This window comes from Carlito syrichta, unplaced genomic scaffold, assembly GCF_000164805.1.
Source record: "Carlito syrichta isolate Samal-C Ts95f unplaced genomic scaffold, Tarsius_syrichta-2.0.1 Scaffold307050, whole genome shotgun sequence".
Taxonomy (NCBI): Eukaryota; Metazoa; Chordata; class Mammalia; order Primates; family Tarsiidae; genus Carlito; species Carlito syrichta.
In genome coordinates this window covers 348,401-370,693 of record NW_007251146.1, presented here as the reverse complement: position 1 = coordinate 370,693, position 22,293 = coordinate 348,401, and positions in this window count along the sequence as shown.

Genomic DNA, 22,293 nt, shown 5'->3' with positions numbered 1-22,293 from the left:
GCCAGGGAGGAAGCTCTGAGTGGCCAGACGAGAGCTGAGCTATCCTAGCCAAGGTTTTCCTTGGTTCCTCAGCCAGGAGTAACTGTGTGTTAATATTGAGGCCCTATAGAGCACTGATCATGGCTACATATAATCATGATTGTGTTAACTTTACCCACTCAAGTCACTTCAGCTTGCCGAGTCAGTTTACTCTGTGCTAAAACAGGAGAGGGGCCTAGCATCTTTCAGTTTTAAAATGTCTGCTTTATAGTCATCCACCTCCTGCATTACTGCTCCTGGCTTTGCTGGACAAATCCCTTCCCTTTGACCGTGAAGTCACTCCTGGGTACAACCTGGAACTTTCCTGGGAAGGGAGGTAATTGTCCCCAAGGCTGAAAGGAAGAGGCACTTTCAGTTTTGCTCTGTCTTAGGTAACCCAGTGGGTGATGTTTTCAGAGATTCGTAGTGCAGAAGTCCTCCTGGTTTTGATCATCACAGCCTCAATTCTGATGGGCAAGTTTGGTAGGTAATGCCCTTGCTGAATGTTGAAGTAAGAGGAAAAGTTTCTGACATGGTTTCTGCTTGATATATTTGTTTTAAGCAAAGCTGCAAAGCATAGAGAGCATTCCGGCCCATTCATTCAGAGACCTGATGACCTGGAAGGTGTGGGAACAATGGGGAAAGGGATAGAAGCCTGTGCTGGGCCAAGAGGCCCCCATTTGACAAGTGAACAGATGAATAAACTGTGCTGTGTCCATACAATGGAATACTATTCTGCACACAAAAAGAATAAACTACTAATACAGGCAATAACATGCCTGAATGCCAGGTGAAAGAAGCCAGGCACACAAGAATGTATACTGTATGGTTCAATTTATGCAAAGTTCAAGAACAGGCAAAGCTAACCTAAAATTTTGATGAAAATCAGCATAGTGTTTACCTTTGGGAGGTTGAGCCTTGACTGTAGAGAGCTTCTTCGGGGTGTAGAAATATCCATAGCTGGGCTGGGAGTAACATGGGTGTATGCATTTGGCTAGCTCATTGAGTTGCACACGTTGGAGTCAGTGAATTCATCATATGTATGTCATTTCTCAACTAAAACCAATAAATGATGCTTCTTCACTGCCTCACCACCTCAGGGGCTCCCATCATCTTCAGGAGAAAGATCACACTCCAGTGTGGCACAAAAGACTCTCCATGACTTTGTAGCCTCCTTACCATCCTCAACACCCTCATTCCATCAGTTCCAAAGTCCTCAGTTTCCCAAACAATCTGTGCTCGCTGCATCTGTGTTTCTTCATGTGTGTTCCTTCTGCCTGGAATCATCTCCCTCCTTTGTCCACCCAGGGAATTCTCCATCACCCTCAGCGCTCAGCTTGACGGTCACCTCCTCTTTTTTTTGAGTTGGAGTCTCACTGGGTCGCCCAGACTGGAGTGCAGTGGCCGCTCCCGGCCACCGCAGCCTCGCCTGCTGGGCTCCAGTGATCCTTCCGCCTCAGCCTTCCAAGTAGCCGGAATTACAGGCATGCGCTACCACGCCCGGCTGATTTTTTTATTTTTATTGTAGAGATGAGGTCCCGCTGCCCAGGCGGGTCTCGAACCCGTGGGCTCAGGCAATCCACTCACCTCAGCCTCCCAAAGGCGCGGGATTACAGGCTGAGCCACCGAGTCCGGCTGGTCACCTCCTCTTTGAAGCTCTCCCTGATCCTCCATGGAGGAGAAATCTCTCCACCTCTGTGCAATCACAGGTCTTCATGCACCTGTATGTGTTTCCTGGGGCTACCATGACGAATTACCACAAACTAGGTGGCTTTAAAAAAAGAGAAATGCATGATCTAGCTCAGGAGGTGAAAGTCCATAAGCAAGGGGTCATGGGGGCCCTGCTCGCTCTGGACCCTCCAGGGAGAGTCTGTTCCATGCTTTGTCTTCACTTCCGGAATTGCTGGCCATCCTTGGCATTCCTTGACCTGCAGATGCATCACTCCAATCCCTGCCTTCATTGTCATGTGAGCATCTCGCCTGTGTTTGTCCCCATATGTCCTTTTCTGTCTCCTATAAGGACACCTTCCTTGAATTCAGCGTCCACACTAATCCGGGATGAACCTGTCTTGATACTTAACTGGTGACATCTGCAAAGACCCTATTTCTAAGTAAGGTTGCATCTGGAGGCTCTGGGTGGACATGTATTTGGGGGCACACTCTTCAGCCCAGTGCACAGGCCTCTTACTGAACTTCCCAGCTGTGATTATCCTCATCTGTTTCAGGCAACAGTGAGCGGCTTCTCTGAGGGCAGGGCTGTGTCATCTTCATTCTGCGTCCTCAGCGATGAGCAGAGTGTCGCTAGGCAGGAAGCTCCGAGAAAACGTCTGCGAGCCAATGGGTGGATGATGAGAGACCACCCGTTTGTTAGGTTCTGTTCCTTAAGCCCTCCTCGCTGTGACTTGTTCAGCACAATGGCCTGTCCCTTTACTAAGACATCTCGACAAGTTCTCCCATCCCGGGGTGTCTGCAAGTGGCCAAAAGCAAGAGAAAGCTAGGTTGCTTAATGGCAATTTGGCTTCCTTTATTTCAGTTGGGTCCCAGATATTCTCAAAACCAACAGTCCGGATGATTTAGCAAGTCCTGGGAACAACACAGCTCTGCCACTGGGCGCGTGATGGGAAAAGATCAAATCTGTGCTCTTCTGTGTGAGCGGAGACAGCCTGCTGTGAACGCTTTCCAGGAGGGCAGGAGCCGGGGGACGTTTTATGAGTGTTTGCTCCAGCTGTTGGTTGGCAAGTGGGTTCAGTGAGCAGCTGGAGTCAAGCAGTGGGGCCTCAGAATTCAAAGCGACTTCGCAACCTGCCTTGCCATGGCCGAGAAATGACGCAGGCAAGTTGGGTCCTGCCTGTAAACCCAGTCCCGCTAGTGTCCCACCTGCATTCCTAAAGATTGTGGCTCGCCCATGCCCTCGGGGCCCCTGGGCTTCTCCTGGGAGTCTGCAGGGACACAATTTGGAGTCACCTGCCAGCCTCTCGGGTTACTCCAGTCAGTCACCTTGTTGGTGCCTATTTTCTGCCCAGGTCTTCCTCCTGGCAACCCCAAGCTGAGATGCCCTTGAGAGGCATCCAGTTTTCATGGTCCTGTCCTCTGTACAGAACTGGGGAGATGCTTCTCTCTCTGGCCCTGTATGTCCTTCAGCAGCCCAGGTTCTGTTCACCTTGTTGGCCCCACATGTGTCCTCATCTCCTGGCTGAAGCTGGGTCCCAGGAAAGGACAGGAGGCAGCAGAGGCAGTTTTCCATGGAAGTAAGAAACACAAGAGCTGTGTGACTGTGTGTACTCGTGTCTTAAAGGGTCACACTTGGTCACATGAACACGCCTGCTTCAAGGGAGGTGGCAGATGGGGGACCAGGGCCTGTTTAGAACTTGGAGTCTTTAATAATAAAGGAAGACATGGAGAAGGATACTGACAGACAGTTAGCCACAGTCCACAGCCTGCCTAGCATCTGTAGGGACTGAACTCACCTGCTCACTGAGTGAGGACAGGAAGTGCCCACAGCAGCCCTGAACCCCTGCCTCTCTATGGCTCTTGGAAGGGAAAGAGAACATCCATCCTGTTCCCTTGTAGGAGTTACTAAAGAAATGCTCAAAATCAAAACCCCACCTGCATTACTAAGGAATTTGAAACAAACTATACACTTTGGAAAGAGGTACGCCAAATTTTAAACGTGTGAATTATTTACTCTAGCAAACAAATTTCCAAGGACTTATTCTATAGCTATAATCCCATAATAGGCAAAGATACATGAAAAAAAAAAAAATATATATATATATATATATATCTCATGCAGCATTATTTGTAATAGCAAAATGCTGGAAATAATTCATGTCCGACAGTAGGGAACTGGCTAACTAAATGATGGTCTATTTATACGGTAGAATACTATACAGCCTTCAAAAGGAATAAATCCCATGTGTCCAGAAATAGAACAGCTATCAAAATACATTTTTTAATTAACAAGTGGAGTAGAGATTATATAGTATATTTTCACATTGCGTGGTTGGGCATGGGGGTGGGGACATGCGTGTAGGAAGCATGCTTGCACATGTGTGGGCTATCAGTAAGATCACATAAGAAAATCAATGATGCCGGCAGGCTCCAGGAGAAAGTCTAGGAAGAGGGGGAACCCCTTTCACCCTCTGCTTCTCCTCGTGCATGTCGATTTGTGTAGCTGTGTGTACAGTATACATCCTTTAATTTCAAAAGCCGAACACATACATGAATAGGTATGTAAGTGGGGTTTCAAGATTTCTGGGGTGAGAGCTCCCTGGCGGAGCTGACTCTCAGCTCCTTCCACTGGTCTGGTCCCCCCAAAGCTTGTCCACAGCCCAGCCAAACCTTTACCACGACTGACACTCAGCTCTGGAAACCATCGCGGCCATTCTCCTGTTTATGAAACCTGGATTCAGCCGGTGCCCCACAGAAACATCCCAGATCCCCGACCAGCTCATCTCCCCGCAGGGACTTGACCACTAGCAGTTTTAATTGCAGTGTTTACCAGGTCTCCACTAATTACATCTGCTCTGTCAGGAAAGCAGACATTTCAAAGACTTGTCGGGACACAAACCACCCTACACAGTGGGATTCTACACTTGCGAAAAACAGTATCCACAGAAACAAACCAAAACCCAGCAAACACCAGAAGGAAACACCACAGCTTGTGTATTTGGAAGCTATGTGCCTGAGTGCTCGTGTGGCTTCATTTTAATTGGTGAGATGGTATTTTCTTTTTTCTTCGTTTTGATTACCTGCAGCTTTTCATCTTTGGAAGTGAGAATATAGCAAGAAAATATAAAAACAAGGACATTTGTTTTTTTAACAGCTTTGTTGAGATATGATGCACACATCATGCAATTCATCCATTTAAACTGTACAATTTGATGGTGTTTAGCATAGTCACCAAGTTGTGCAATCTTCATCACAGTCGATTTTAGAACATTTTCATCAGCTCAGTAAAGAAACCCTGTTCCCATAGCCATCGTCACCAATGTTCCCAACATTCTAGACAGCCACAAGTAGCATTTGCTTACTCGGACATTTCCCATCAGTGGAATCATGTAGTATGTGGCCTTTTGTGTCTGGCTTCTGTCACTGAGCGTGGTGTTTTCAAGGTCCACCCATGGCTAGCCTGGGCTGAAGCTTCTTTCCTTTTTATGGCTGCATGATATTCTGTGAGACTGAATAGTCCATTCATTTTTTTTCCTGATTTCCAAGTTTTAACAGCAACCGTTAAAGCAGACATTGACCATGGTGTGTCTGCATGGCTGCGCTGAGTTTCTGGAAAGACCGCACAGTGCAACTGTCTCCCAGATTCCCCTGCCACCTGCCTGTGGGACCGGAAGCCTACCGGAGCCCTCCAGTTCTCCCCTGCTTGGGAGGTTTTGGGTGCAGGAGCTCACATGTCACCTTCCTAAAGCTTCTCGTCCCAGCAAATCAAGGGACCAGCTTGGTGAGAAAATGCTTGGAATAAAAAATCAATGCCGGGCTCGGTGGCTCAGCCTGTAATCCCGCGCCTTTGGGAGGCTGAAGTGAGTGGATTGCCTGAGCCCGCGGGTTCGAGACCCGCCTGGGCAGCGAGACCTCATCTCTACGATAAATCAAAAAATCAGCCGGGCATAGTAGTGCATGCCTGTAATTCCAGCTACTCGGAAGGCTGAGGCGCAGAGCCCAGCAGGTGGAGGCTGCGGTGGCCGGGAGCGGCCACTGCGCTCCAGTCTGGGCAACAGAGTGAGACTCCAACTCAAACAAAAAAAATCAGACATGTAGGGCCCTTCCTCTCCATTGTACCTGTCCCTATGCCATGGCTGCGAGCCTGCTTGAGGGAAGGAGAGAGGGACACAGGAAGGGGGTATCATAGAAACAGCCATGGCCAAGAGAAGGCAGGAGAGCAAGACACAGAAGACTTCACCCGCCAGCTTTGAGAAGCATCCCCTCCAACCATCTTTGCCCACAAAGATCTGGCAAAATTAAGAGGGGAACTGGACACTGATAAACTGACAGCTGATTCCCTTGCAGCTATGTGGCCTTGGGCAGCTCACTTCACCGGTCTATGCCCCAGTTGTCTCGTCTGTCATTCAGGATGTGGCAGGCTGTCTTTTTCATCTGTATCTACGGTGAGCCTCCCCCATGGAGAGATGGGCTCCGTGTCCCACCCACAGAGTCTGGGCAGGGTTATTATTCCCCCATAACCTCTAGAATGTGGAGGAAGTGATACCACATGACTTCTGAAGTGGGATCATAAAAGTGACACCACTTCTAGCTTGTTCTTTAAACACACGTGCTTGCAGGGCTGGACTTTGCCCCGAGGGAGGCCATGGGAGGGAGTGCCAGCAGGAAGTTTGAGTCTCGGGGTCCCCCAGTCCCTGAGTCATCCCCAGCCTTTGAGGCCCCAGCTGAAGCCCCAGCTGCTCATTAAGCCTTAGCTTCCCTCCTGTTCTCCAGGGAACATCCTGGAACTCAAGAACGTTGAAAAATTCTAGGCAAAGTGCATCCTGTTCTCAACTGAACTGTTGGTACCTGGAAGACAGGGACCAAGCCTGACTCATTTACACAGAGCAGGTCTGGCACCCCCAAGGTCCTCACTAGTGCTGGATGGATGGATGAATGGATGGAGGGATGGACGGACAACCTTGTCTTGCCAACTAGAAGCACCTAGAAGGCAGAGACCAGATGGCAGTTGTCTGTCACCCAATGCCTTGCACACAGTGGGTGTCCCACTGGTCTTGTCCATAACTTGACAATAATGCCATGATCATTTCTCTTCAAGAGTTTTAAACTTTTTCCCTCTTTGTTGGATTTTTCTTCCTCCCAAACCCTTTACTTTTTAAAGGATAATGTGGTAATACAAGCCAGCCCCGGACTATCTGTTTAATCTTCTTTCCCCTAAATATTAGCTCAGTGGGAAAAGGCGCCTAACCTCTCTGTATATTTTTCTCTGTGTATACTTTTGGCCAGGAGGCCGGAAAAAGCAGGACTGAAGCACAGCGCTTAGAGATTCTGAGAAAAGATGGGGAGCAAATGCCGGCCAGAGGCGGGAAGGGGGTGTCGGGGGGCCCGAGCAGATGGGATGCATCTTCCCTGGAAGGGCCCATCAGGGCTTGCATGTCTCATATGTGAGCGATTCTCTGGGAGAAGCACGTGCTCCCCCATGGCCCGACCCTGGGGAGGACAGTCTCCAGCTGTGACCGGTGCTCAGACCCACCTGAGCCCACAGCAGGGGCTCTTCACAGCCCCCAAAACGCAAGGACTCCTTGGTCAGGCATCCCTGCGCTGGATTGTGGGCTGGATTGTGGTGATGGCTGCACAATTCTATCAACTGGCTAAGTCAGTGAGTGGCACACTCACACTGGAGGGTGTCCAATATGCAAATAACGGCTTTAATGATGCTGTTAAGAAATAAGACGTGCTCACTGGAAAAATTACAGATACATATATACACAGACATATATGTGTGAATGGACATATACACATGTATATGTATATTTTATACCCACATGCATGTACACATCCATATATACATATACATGTGTGTGAGTACAGTATTATATCTGCACATGTTTACATAGCTACATATACAGATATCCACACACATACATGTCCGGATGACACATACCCACCTATGTGCATATATTCATATGTGTATTTCATATACACGTGTGTACATGACTACTCTTACAGATATACACACACAGATGTCTGTATGGCGTATACCCATATATATATGTGTGCTGCATATTTTATATGCACATGTGTGTGCATGGATGCATTCACAGATATATACACACGTACGTCTGTATGACACATACCCACCTATGCACACACATGTGTAGAGTTTATATGCACATGTATGTACATCTCTATATAGACAGGTACACACAATGTTTATATGCATGTGCAGTCAAGGGCATGAAGAAAGGCCCTTCCTGATGGGGAGTCTTGGGTTGTGGGCCAGGAGACCTGATTCTAGACCCAGCTCAGCCACTGAGAGCCTGGGGACCCAGGTCAGCCACCTCCCCTCTCTGGACCCCAACTGTGATCTCACCCTCTCCTCTGCAGAATCTTTTCTCCACATGGCAGCTAGGGTGGCCCTTTGGAAAGGTCATTCCTCCGGTCAAAGCCCGGCAATGTTTCCCACTTCTGCCCAAGTAGAAGCTGAGGCTGTGGTGATTCTCCTTCCCACCCTTCCCAACCTTCAAGACCCTAGGCTGGAGCTCTCCAGATCTGCGCGGTCCAGGATTGCAGCAGCCGGCCATGATGGCTACTGAGTACTTTGCAATACAGCTGGTTGACAGAGGAGCCAATTTTCAGCTTGACCTGATTGTAACTAATTTAAACTTATTCTCAAAGAGCCACACAAGGCTCGCGGTCACCAAATGGCCCTAATGCAGCCCCAGACCACCTACCCTCCACCGACTTCACACCCCCGCTTCTCTGCCCACCTACCCCCCGCCCCCTTCCTGCTGCACCCCCCTTGCTTCTCTGCCCACCTCCCCGTTGCCCTCCCCCTCCCACCTCCCCCTGCCCTCCTCCTTACTGCTCATCCAGCTGTCCCCTGGCCTGGAACACCTTTCCCTGACACTGCCCTGTCCTGCTCACTCACAGCCTTCAGATCTTGCCAAAGCGCCACCCTCTCCCTGAGGCCTACTTTGGCCATTTGAAACCATGGCTCTGCTTCCTGTTTCTCGGCATGGCTCACCTCACACCTAGGCCAGCTCCTTGGTAATCAGGCCTCCCAACCACTGTCTCCTGCCTCCAGAAGACCAGCTCCGTGCAGATAGGGGCCGCGGGCTGGTTGGTGCTTCCCAGGCTCCTAGAACAGTGCTAAGCACATGGCAGGGGCACCCCAAACATTTATCGAATAAGAAAATTGAGTGGAGCCTCCCAGTCTGGTTTTATTTATGGAGGACAGTCTGATCCTTCGGTGTGCCACGTCCACCATCCCTGGCTCTCTTTGGCTCCCAGGATCCCGATTTCCTACCTCTCCATGTCCTCAGAGATGGGACTCTTGGGGCTAAAAATGGCAGACCACCCACGCCAGGCATCCCAGGCATGACTGGCTGACAGGCTGGCAGAAGGAGGGTTCCGGTGGGAGGGGCAAATTCCCCGTTGTTGGCCAAGCTCTGCAGGCCCTTCCTCCAGTTTTCCCCTCACCCTTCCCTCTGCTCTGAGGCCAGGATGGTGCCCACGTGTTCCTGCAGAGCCTTCCAGCCCTGTCTTCCTCGCACTCCACACGTCTGCAGGAGGAGGCAGGCTGCCAGGAGCCTGGCTCTCAGAGTCCCACAAGCACTTCACACCAGGGGAACATGAACCCACCTCCCTCCTGGACCTTCCCACCATGCTTCCTGGGCTGTAGAAGGAGGGAGTATCTTTCCCCGTGAAAATTCGCCCTTGGAAATGCTCCGTGAACCTCTACGCTCCCAACACAGCTACATCCTAGACTTGGTCCCTCTAGAAATTCTGTTTCGCTTCTTTTTTTCTCCGGGACATTTTGCGTCTGTAGCAATGCCCAGATCTCCCGGGAAGGCTGCTTGTTTTCTGGTTGACGGACTCCCTCACTCTGACTCGGGGACAACAATTTACAAAGGCAAGGCCGCTCTTTCTCCCTTCTAAGTGCTAGTACCTTGTGGCCCCAGGAAATCTTTAAATGGCAGAGAGGCATTTCGATTTCTCTTCTGCCCAGCTGACAGTAGGTTTACAGTGTATAATCTGGCCTTTGTAAAAGCATTTGTCAGCCTGGATATTTCATTTTAAGCCCGACCACCCATGCAGAGGGACAGGCAGGAAGCGGCCCTTCACTTGGGCCAGCCGTCAACTCAGAGGCTGGCTGCAGAATCGTAGGATTCAGTCACAAAGGGGGACTTTTTTGGCACTATCTACTTCACATCTCTGCAGCGAAAGCAGCCCTTGTTTATACGAAGCTGTTCCTGAATGCTAAATTTGGAAATTCTACTTATTCCTCTAATCCACCAGGCCCGGCGAGGGACGGGGCCGCCTCTGAGAAGCCTCACCAGGGCCCTGGCATTCCTCGGGTCTCCAGTCGAACCCCCCCCCAGTGTGACAGCGGAGGCCATGAGTGCTGAGGACCCGCAGAGCGGCCCACACCAGCACTGGGCCCAGCCACTCCTCTCGTCAACCAAGGAGGCGCTCCCTGGCCAGGCCGGTGGTTTTATTCTTTAAGTGGCTGTGTACAAATGAATATAATACGGCTCCCTTCGGGCCAGCCCAGCCCAACCCCTGGCAGAACCTCAGGGCTCCAGTCCACGGAGTGGGCCCAGGAGGAGACAACGGAGGCAGGGCAAGAAAGCCTTCACTGATAAGGCATCTCAGAAGCCCACGCTGGCATGACAGCGCTGAAGGAATGTGGAATCATAAGCCACACTCCTGCTTTATCTATGTTGCTTGAAGACATTTCAAGGGAGGAAATTGCACTGCTTCAGGCAACAGATAAAGGGGATCAGGTTGGAGATGGTTCATTTGCAGAACGCTCCCCGCCCCCACTCCACAAACCTCCACCTGAGCAAAAAACGCTGGAATTTGGCCACGAGCCCTCCTACTGCCTTGCAAGCCCTTATCACATACCAGCGGCCTCTCAGAGGCCCGGTCCCGCTTTTACACACCTTCTGAGGTTCCCCCGCCCCACTCGCCTCCTCCTCTTAGCTCACGGCACGGGTGGTCTGAACTCTCTACAGCATGACTGTCTCCAAGGAAGCGAGGGCCACCAGCTGATGGGGACAGAGACACGTGGGGCCAAGTCACAGCGTTCGGGGGCTTCCTCCCTCCTTGTCTTCAACCTCTTCTTACCCCGCAGCTGGGGCCACCTTTTTGCCACCTCCTGACGGAGCCCTTCCCGGTCTCCAGGACCTACCCAAGACAGAAGAGAGAGTGACTTGTATGTTTGGAGCATGTGCTACGTGCCAGAGACCTCTGCTGGGTCACTTCATTCTGTCTCAAGCTGGGCTTTTCCCAGGCAGAGCCTGAGACGGGGGTTCTAGCAAAAATGATGGTTTGGGAGGCAAGGCCTGAAAACACCAGCTGGGGAACTTGGGCAAGGGAAACAGAGCAGGAGGACACCAATGTGGGGGCTGGGTGGAGCAAGGTGCGACCAGAGCACCATCCCTGGGAGGTCCGTGGAAGAGCGTGGAACTTGCACTTTGGAACTGTGCACCCCAGGGAGACAAGGAGCTATGCCCCTGCATCGTGGCTGAGGGATACTCCCATGGGACATCATTTCCTGGAACCTACTGACCTACTGTGTGCTAGAGCCAGTTCTTATGGCTAGACAAAGCCTCCGGGTAAAGAAACACAGGTGTAGGCAGTGAGTAGCTAGGCTGGCACCTGCTATAGTGGGCAGAATGAGTGGCATGGGGAGGGCACAGAGAGCCCAAGCTAGAAAGGGAGGAAGAGGGAATTACTTCACACCTCTGGCTCACCCACCGGCAGGAAGCCCGGCTCACTTAGCACATAGACCCCAACCAGGCTTTGGTTTCTGTTCATGCCTTATTAATGCAAATGAATATCCCAGTTTCTTGTAAGAGGAGCATATTTTATTTGGGTAGGTGTCTCATACCCCATGTTGCGAATGCTCTGGCGCCAAAAGCTAATGTCACTCTTAACGTGGCCGCATGGAGGCGCAAGAGCAAAAACCTTTGGGGCACGTGAAAATATAGATTTCAACCAGAACCTCTTCTTCTCTGTGTGTCACAACTGCTTCATGTATATCTACTTCAGCTATGGAAGTCCTACATGAGACTTTGTAGGAAGAATTGCTGTTAAATAAAATATTTGAGAAATGGTTATATGAACATATTTAGGCTGCATGTCAGTTCCAGGTGACTTTTTGCCAAATCAGTGGACTGGGCCATATGCGTATGGATCGGTCCCTATGAGCATGACCAGAATCTGTTGTGATTATCCAAGCTATAACCAGATCCAAAAAGTTTATGCCTAATTATATTTTATCTCCTAATTATAATAGGTTAAGACTCTAATATTAGGAGCATTGTGACAATTAGGTCTTACTGAATGACTACATGAATGTTGTGTTGGGCTGAGTGTTTGTGCACATAGATGTGTGTGCATTCGCTTCTGATGGAGAATACTGATGACCTGACAAAATTTATTCTCCAAGAATAGCCAACCCAATAGAAGAGAGATAGACTCTACTAATGTTACCAATAAAGATATCACAAATCTGGAGGTGAGGGTACTTATAGAAAGGTGGGGACAACCTAACCCTGAATTGTACCCCACATCTTTGTTTTATTTTATTTCTGAGTTGGAGTCTCGCTCTGTTGCCCAGGTTGGAGTGCAGTGGCACACTCACAACCACCACGGCCCTGACCTGCTGGGCTCAGGCAATCCTTCTGCCTCAGCCTTCCAAGTAGCTGGAACTACATGCATGCACCCAGCTAATTTTTTTTTATTTGGTATAGAGATGAGGTCTCGCCAAGTTACCCGGGCTGGTCTCAAGCCAGTGGGCTCAGGCAATTCTCTCACCTCGGCCTCCCAAAGTGCTGGGTTTATAGGCGTGAACCACTGCACCCAGTCCCACATCTTTAAAATACAAAAAAAAAATGTGAGCAAAAAAACCAAAGATCCAAACTCATTTATCCAGTTGGTTAGGGTAATGTCACACTACTATTCATTTTTATAATGTAAAATTATTTTACATTTTCAAAAGACATAAAATCCTTCTTGATCTCAGGATCAATTTAACTGATTATTCTCACACTTTTTGATATTACAAAAAAACTCTGTAGGGATGCTTGCATCCCAAAGTCATTTGTTGACAATACTCATATGGACCAGCCCACTGATTTTGTGGAAAGTCAGTCAGAGCTGACATGTAGCCCAGATATGTTTATACAATCATTTCTCAAATTTTTCATTTAATAGCAATTATTCCTATGAAGTCTTATGTGGGACTTCCATATGTGAAGTAGGTATTCATGAAGTGGTTTTTCTAGGAGAATAAGGGGTTCTGGCTGAAATCTGTATTTTCACACATCCCAAAGGTTTCTGCTCATGCAAAAGGACTGACTTAAAAGCAGGAAAAACAGCCATTATGATTAAATTATATGGCTGGGCTCAGTAGCTCAGTCTGTAATCCCAGCACTTTGGGAGGCCGAGGTGAGTGGATTGCCTGAGCCCATGGATTCGAGACCAGCCTGGACAGCTTGGCAAGACCTCGTCTCTACAATAAATCAAAAGTTAACTGGGTGCAGTAGCGTGCACCTGTAGTTCCGGCTACTTGGAAAGCTGAGGTGGAAGCAGGTCGACGCTGGGGTGGCCATGAGCATGCCACTTCACTGCAACCTGGGTGACTGAGTGAGACTCCAACTCAAAAAAAAAAAAAGATTAAATTGTATACCTGACATATGAGAAAAGCAGGGTCAAATGATATTAAGTCACTTGGGTAACATAACAGAGCATGTCTGGAGGCAAACCCAAGCTAGGATTCAGTTCTCTTAGCTCTGTGCTACCCTCCAGAGACACAGATAACCCAGGATATTTTGTACAAATCTCAGAAGGGTCATGCCTTCACAGAAGGGCTAAATTGGCTCTAGAGAGAAGGACTTTCCTTTTAACAAAGATTAAAAACAAGCTTCAAAAGGATCAAGTAACTTGACTTCCTGCCAAAATAAACTTCAACCCTCTTTAAAGCAAAACCACCAAATAAAAAATTCAATAACAAGCATTTGTAGTATCTGGCAGCCAATCAAAAATTATTAGATATGTGAAAAGCAGAAGATATGACCTAAACGAGGAGAATAATCAGTCAAAAGAAATAGAGCCCCCAGTGACTTTGATGACGGAATTAGCATGGAAAGACTTTAAATATATTTCTTTGATAGACATACTCATGGATTTAAAGGAAACCGTAAGCATAGTGAAGAAACAATTGGGAGATATAGAAAAGAACCAAATGAAATGCTTAGAGCTGAAAATACTACATCTAAGATGAAAAACTCACTGGGTATGCTTTACGAAAGATTAACCATGGCAAAATAACAAATCAGTGAACTTATAGGCATGACTATGAAAACCATATAAACTGAAAGACAACGTCATGGGACACCATCAGAAAGTCCAACATGCATGTAATTGGAATTCCAGAAGGAAAAGGTAGAAAGAGACCAAAAAATACTTGAAAAAATAATCAAAATTTTTCCAAATTTTAAGAAAACTATAAACTTACTGTTCTAAAAATCTCAATGAAATGAATCCAGAATAAGTACACACACCACAAACCAAGCAGATTATAATAAAAATTACTCAAAAACAATGATAAAGAGTACAATTTTAAAGCCAGAGGGGGAAAAGTGTATTGAATTCGGAAGAACAAATATTAGAATCCCCACAGACTTCTTATCAGAAAAAAATGTAAGCCAGAAGAAAATAAATTAACAGTTTAAAATGCTGGAAGAAAAAAATTATCAATCTTGAAGTCCATATTTAGTGTAAATCTCTTGCAAAAAGACATACTTTTTGTAAGCAAACAAAAGCTGAGAGAATTCATCACTAGTGGACTTGAGCTACCATGTAAGAAATGTCCAAGGAAATTCTTCAGGTGGAAGGAAAATGATACTGTAAGGAAACTTAAAAAGAGACAAGAGCACCATAAACAGTAAATACATGGGTAAATATAAGATATTTTCTCTCATTTTTAAAAAAGTTAATAGTTGACCAGTTAAAAAATAACAATGTCTTGAGGATTTTACAACATGTAGATTTAATAGGTATGGTGTTGATAACATGAAACACATGGAAGTGAATGGAAATGCATTGTTGTTATGTCCTTACACTATATACAAAATGATATAATATCATGTGCAGGCAGATTGTCTTGTTAAGTGGTCAAATAGCAAACTCCAGAGCAACGGCTAGAAATATAAAGCAAAGAAAAATAACTAGTAAGTCAGTATTGGAGGTAAAACGAAATGCAAAAAAAAAGTCAATCCAAAATAAGGTAGGAAAACGACAGATAGAACAAATAAATGTATGCTTGTTCATCAATTTCGGTTACAACTTTAGAGTGAAACATACACACAAGGAGAACCACATATGGCTGTCTGATTGGTGAGACTGTCTGACTAGATACCTTTCTAGTGCCCTTTCAAGAGGTCTTCACTTCTCTCCAGCATCCCTGGTTCCTCAAGATCCTAGCATATGCCCTTGGAGCCTGGAAGTAACAATACCCCATCAGCAATGAGCACATCTAGTGTGCAGATCTTGGTTTCTAACAACTATTCTCCAATAAAAGAAACTAAGACTCCTTGAAAAATGGGTGAGTCCAGGACTGGGGATGAAGTACATAAAATGAGAACTATGTAAGTCTGTCAAAGCGACACAGGAGCCAAATGAAAACACTCTCCATGGTCAAGACAGAACTATTTTAGCAACAAAATAAAGCACTGTATCACACCCCAAAGTATAAAACCAACATCCATGAGTCCACAGTGATAGAAATAAATGACTGACTAAATAAGTAATTGAGGGAGCAGGGACAACTCTCCCATGCAGAAGAGCTCCGAGTGGTTCGTATAGACACCACACTTGAAAGACATGGAGCAGAGCGCCACTCCTGCGTGTGGCTGCGCATGTTTACCTGCCTATGAAGAGCACGGTGTGAAAAGGGAAACCTGGCAACACCACCAGGTGATTGGGATTCAAACCAACAGGGATGAGTCAAATCGACAGCAGATGTGCCCTCGACACAATGAGGCACTTTGTCTCCGGGGTCTTCCTCAAAATAAAGCAGAACTCCAGTTTGGTCATGAGAAAAATGTCAGACAAATCTCACCTAGGCATTCTACAAAACACTTGAACTTCTCAAAACTCTCAATGTCCTCAGAAGGAGGAAAGTCTAAGAGCCTAAGAAGATATGAAGACTGAATGTCAAGTGGGATCCTGGGACAGAAAAAAGAAATTAGGGGGAAAAAAATGGAAGAAGTCTGAATAAAGTATGGATTCTATTAAGTTGATGATGATATTGATTCATTAATGGTGATGAATGTACCATATGAATGTAAAATGTTAACAATGGGAGAAATTGGATGTGTAGTATATAAGAACTCTCTGCACTTTAAAATTTCTCTGTAAAATCTATTTATTTTAGAAAAATCTACCGGATTATTAACTTCCTGAGTGCAGGACATGTGCTTTGTTTGTCAATAAGTCCCCAAAACTTGGAATATTATCTGCCAAAGTAGGTGTGTGATCCTTAAATGAAGACAAAAATGAATGGATGGATGGATGGATGGATGGATGGATGGATGGATGGATGGATGGATGGATGGTTGGATGGATGGAGAGCTGTAATATCTTTGGATGTTTGAAATTAAATATCTAGTTACAGGAGACTGAGACTTCAAGAGTGTCCCTTTTTAAAAAATCTTGGTTTGTAGTTTGATAAAAACAGAGTTGTAACAACAGACTCCAGAGTTGTAACTTACTGTCAGATGCTGTAATGTAAGTTACAGCATTGCAGGATGGTTACTTCCAGGGCATTGCATTGGGCAAACCGTTCTCCCAGGACCCAATGCCTAACTGAAACAGGTCAGTGATTGGGAGGTCAAATACCAGGGAGGGGAAGACTGAATCTACTAAAGTTTTAAAAGAAGATGATTGGCCTTTCTGTTTGTGATGGTTTCTCTTTCAATTCGTCCATGTGGTATATGGGTCATAGGTCAGTTGCAGACAATAGAATCCACTCACGCTAGTCTAAGAAGAGGAGGTTGAACTCAGGTGACTAGGAGCTCAAAGGCGGTTGGGTGGGCTGGAAGGACAGCTATCAGCTGTCAGAACCATGACACTTCTGCTGAGAGTAGGAAGGCAGCCATCATGACTGCAAGACTCTGAGGAATAAGGGAGCTCAACTGAATCAGGAGGCTGTGGTTCATCTTCCATTTGAAAGCCATGCCAGCTCTGCAGCCACCTATGCCAGCTAAGTGTGGGCTTCACGTGCCACCTCTCTCATTGAGGTTCAGCCCCAGTAATGGCTCAGATCATTGACCAGCAAACAAAGCTCCCTCCCAAACCCCTGCGTCTTCATCCCTTGACTTCACGTTTGGCCCTGTGGCTTGCTTTGGCTAAGATATTAGTAGGCATGGCACTGGCAAAGGCTCGATGTATGCTGGCGTGATTGGGTCTTCCCTTTCACCTTTCTGTCTTTGACTATGAGAACATGTCCCGTCTAGCCCAGCCCCCAGCTCAGAACCTGGGTCCACCTGGGTCAGCTGGGTCCACCCTGCATCAACCAAACCAAGCAGGCAAATGAGCAGGAAATAAATGCTCATTCTTGTGTACCATCGAGTGGACTTCCTTTCTTCAAAATCCTTTCTGAAAGATGCTTGAATATTCATTCTGTTGTCCAGATGTGTGTCTGAAGTCAAACCACTTAACCACTCCAGGCCTCAGTTTCCTTGTCTTTAAAATTGGAATGTTGGATCAAATACGTGGATTCCAGTATTTTCACCACAAATGACCCCTTTTGTTATTTTCCAAATCAAAGCACATTTGGGAAAGTTCTCTTTTACACAAAGAAACTGACTTTGTTAAATTGCAATTGATTAATAGGAATAAGAAAACCAAACAAAGGCAAATATAATTGGGATTGAAATGGGCTCAAAGACATGAAATATTATCCCACCAGGGGATATTTATTTAGCACAGGCAGAAAGATCACAAGGAGGACTATGGTTTTCAGGGGGCTCGTAAAATACTGAGACGAGCACTGGACCCTTCGAGCCTACCTCCCAGGATCTGTGTTTGGAATTCTCTCAGGTTTTCGCATCTGCAAATCCCATTCCACTTGACAGTGTTTGGAGAGAGGTCACAGCCTTCTTGGGAAGCTCTGGCAGGAAGGAAGATGAGGACACATGCTCGCTGCCTCACCTGCTATGGTCCAGCATGCCCTACCTCCCCGGGCATGGGGATGGTTCTCCACGTTCTCTCCTCTGCTCTCAGGTCAACTTTCTAGCCCATGGATTTGCATTTCATTTGCTGTCTTTTGTTGTTTCTGAAGGTTCTGGCCACCAGATCCTCCCTATCTTTTACTCTCCAACTGCTTCTGCTTCTCCTGTCTTCTCCTGATATTCCATCCCCTGCCTCTGTAGAGCAGTTGTCTCTGGGTAGGGTCCCCTGGGGCTTGACACACATCATTTCCTTGGGAGGTGAAACTTGGAAGCACACGTGTGGGTGGGGAGGTGAGCTAGGGAAGGGAGGCAGGCCTGTAGGAAGGCATCTATAAGTGATCATCTCTGTAGTGACTGTGGTTCAGTCCCACAGAGATCTTCTGATGAACCCCATAGAATGCACTTAGAAGTTGCCCCATTGAAGGGTGGGGAATCTATAGTTTCTTCCTGCCAAGCCCCAGGCCTCATTGGTTGAGGGTCACTCCTGGGGACATTAAATCCTGGTGTTTCTGGGCTGCCCTCCTTGAGAGCTGATAAATGTCCCACACACTGGAGAAAGCTGTCAGGCAGAGTAAAGAGAGATACAGAGGCTCGAGGTGGGGTATGGTCAGGGTGCCTGGGAAATGCCCTGCTTATCTGGGGTGGACTCCAAGATGAGCCATGGGCTGCAAAAGGGGACAGCCATAGCACTAACCACAGGTCACCATCTCTACCAGGTGCCACCTGTCCACATGGGGCAGACACCCTGCAGTGGACATGCTATGCATGATTTTATCTACCTTCACACTAAGTCTACATGGCCAGTGTAACTGGTTCCCCTACTTAATAGATGAAGAAACAGGCTTGGGTATCCTACCTGGTGTCACACAGCTTGTGACTAGCACAGTCAGACCGGGACCCAAGCCTGACTCCAGCCTCAGGCTAGCCAGACTCCTCCTCCACCCCTTCTGCCATGAGGCTGGAGGGTCACCCAGTTTCTGGCCTCTGACCCCTGTCGCACCTCAGCTTCATCTAAAGCATCACCTGCCCTCCTCTCTGTCCCACTGTCCACTCTGATGATGAGGGGGATGCCCGTCACCTCAACCCCAGTGCTTTGGAGATGCAGGACCCATCTCTGAGGGGCGTTGCGGGTCTGTGACTGCTCACAGAGCCCCTGCCCTTGTGTGCAATCTGAGGGAAGAGCAGGAAGCATAATTATGCAAAAGATGCCACAAAGGCTTTGTCAAGGAATGCCAACCTCATGTGACCAGTGCCCGGGGCCATCGTGCCTCCTGGGACAATGCTAAATCCTCCCCTAACCGCAATTAAGAGGAGGATTTCAGGAGGAACAAAGAGCTGGTGGCTAGACAGCCAGCACTATCCTGGTCTGGCTGGTCAGGGTAATTCCAGGACAGATGATGATTATGCTGCTTATGGTTTTGGCTTTGACCCACAGAGCTCGAGGCAAAGGAGATGATCTCAGAGCCAGGCCCATGTGGGACCTTCTGAAAGGAATCCGCAGGCCGTGGCAAAGCCCACCCTTCCCATGAGCCATCTGTCCCCACTTCCCCGGGGTCTCATGGCTGAGAGACAGGCCATGGGAGAAGGGAGGACTCAGGAGTCAGTGAGACCAGGGTTTGAATCCCTGTTCTGTCATTAACTCATTGGTGATGGTGTTCGTTCCCTGGGGCTGCCACAGCAAGATGCCACAGGACAGACCCCCAAAGGAAACAGCCTCGCAGGCTGGAACAGGGGATCTACAATCAAGGGTCAGAGGACAGGCATGATGCGGAGGTCTACAGGGAGTCACAGAGCGACCCTGAGCACGTCCTGATCCTCATTCTCCCTCTGGATCTGGACCAAGCGTACCTGCCCTGTGTTGTCCTGGAGAATCCATGGCAGGCAACGACCTTCACACCATGTCTGCTGTGTAGAAACAGCTCTCACCTGTCATTAGGAAGCTCCCAGTGCCCCCGCCTGCTCCCTGCCCTCCTCGCGAGCCCACTGGTGAAACAGAATGCTAAGAACCCAGCTTCTGATGTTGCTGGTCAGGTCCAATGGACCAGGGGTGGAGAGCATGAGACCTTCTTCACTTGCTCCGGGGGGGCGGGCAGGTATTGGGCTGGATTCATTGTAGTTCTGGTTTTTCAAAACATTTTAATGCATGGAGAAAGCAAATATGGGATAGATAAATGGATGGATAGGTAGATAGATATGCAGAGAGATAGATGATAGATAACTGGATAGATAGAGATAGCTAATAGATATTTAAAGATCGATAGATACAGTAGATAGATAACTAGGTAGAGATGATAGCTATACAGATAGATAATAGATAGATAGATAGAGATAACTAGATACATACAGATAGATGATAGATACAGCAGATAGTAGATAGATAACTATATAAATAGATAACTAGAGAGAGAGATACAGTAGATAGATAACTAGAGGTGATAGACAGCAAGATAGAGATGAGATACCAATAGAGAGAGAGAGATACAGTAGATAGATAGATGATAGAGATACACAGTGAAATAGTAATCAGTCATTAAGAAGGAAATTCTATCATTTGCAGCAACATGGATGAGCCCGGGCAACATTGTGCTAAGCGAACTAAGCCAGGCACAGAAACAGATACCACATGATCTCACTTACAAGGGAAATCTGAAAAAGCTGACCTCTCACAAGCAGAGAATAGAGTGGTGGTCACCAAGGGCTGAGGTGGGAGAAATGGGGAGATGTTGATCAAAGGGAACAAAGTCCAAGTATAAGAGGGTTACATACTGGGGTCCGGAGCACAGCATGGCTACTGCAGTTGATAACACTGCACTGTTCACTTGAATTTTGCTAAGAGGGCAGATCTTAAGTGTCCTCATCACACAAGTGCATGCACACACACACACACACACACACACACACACAGCAGTAACTGTGAACAGAGTGAAGGGGGGCCTGCATTTTTTTCTTCTCTGGCATGATAGAAATAGTAGATGCCTAGATATTTTATAACCTCTCATTTGGAAAAATAGAAGTTGGCAGTTGAATAGTCTCCAAGTTTTCTTGTACCTTTCTTTCTTTCTTCCTTTTTTTCCATCAGTCTTACTCTTACTCAGTTGCATGATCTCGGCCACTGCAGCCTCTACCCACTGTGCTCAGGAGATCTTTCTGCCTCAGTCTTCCAAGTGGCTGGAACCACAAATGTATGCCACGACATCTGGCTAATTTCTTTGATTTATTGTAGAGACAAGGTCTCACCATGTTGCCCAGGCTGGTCTCGAACCCGTGGGTTCAGGCAATCCTCTCACCTTGGCCTCCCAAAGTCCTGGGATGACAGGCGTGAACCACTGCACCTGGCTATCCTGTGTATTTCTCAGAGACTCTAACCCTCTGGGAACGAGATCCCTTTGCCCCGGATTGTGTGACATCATCTGCCCCACCCAATCCCTCCCTTCACAGAGGACATTCTGGCCTAGGGAGGAAAACTGGCTCCACAAGACCCCAGAATGAGTGAAGGGCAGAGACGGAGGGATCCAGGCTCACAGCTTCATCACAGCATCTCCCTGTGTGCAACGCTTGCGTGGGGACGGTCCCTTCCTTGTGGGCTGCAGCAAGGCTTACGTTGAGTGACCCTAGTGATAAGCTTTAGCTAGCAGCATGGATGTGCTGACCACAGAGCTGGGCTAGGCTCACATCTTCAGCAAGACAGGAGAGCTGGCCTTGGCGGACTGGTGGGCATCTCACACCAGCTGATGACTCAGGGATCCAGGTTGCTCCATCTCGTGGCTGCGACTCCCTTATCACGTGGACATCCCCTTCACCACAGCAGGGCCGAGGCAGCAGGTGAGAAGAGCTCACCCCCACCTCCAGGTGCTCAGCGCAGAGGGCCCTTCTCGTTCCCATTTGCACCCACAGGCTGGAGCCAGCCGCATGACTCGACTCCACCACCAGGGAGGCTGGGAGAGAGAATTTTCCACAAGCTCCGGAAAAAGGACCCAGGTGGGGAGCATGGCGTTGCCCCACCAAGCCTCCACAGATCCGCTCCCCGACGGTCCAGCGGTGCCTATGAGCCCTGGTAGCTCTGCATTCCCCCGAGGACAAACTCCAGAAAAGCCACAGCCCCAGCACTGCAGAGCTGAGGAGAATGACTTTCTGCGGCGGAGAGCGGAAACTTGTTCTGAGCTCACGTCGGCAGATCTGGCTAGTTTCACGATCGTGTTATCACTCCACAATGTGTCAGCAAATTCTTGAGCAAACGTGATTAAGAAGGTGGAAAGGGCACAGCTGATCGCTCCTCTTTCATAACCTGGGGCGAGTGCCCGTTCCCCTGACCCGGCCTCACAGTGAGCCTGGAACCATGGGAGGGAGGCGGGGGGGG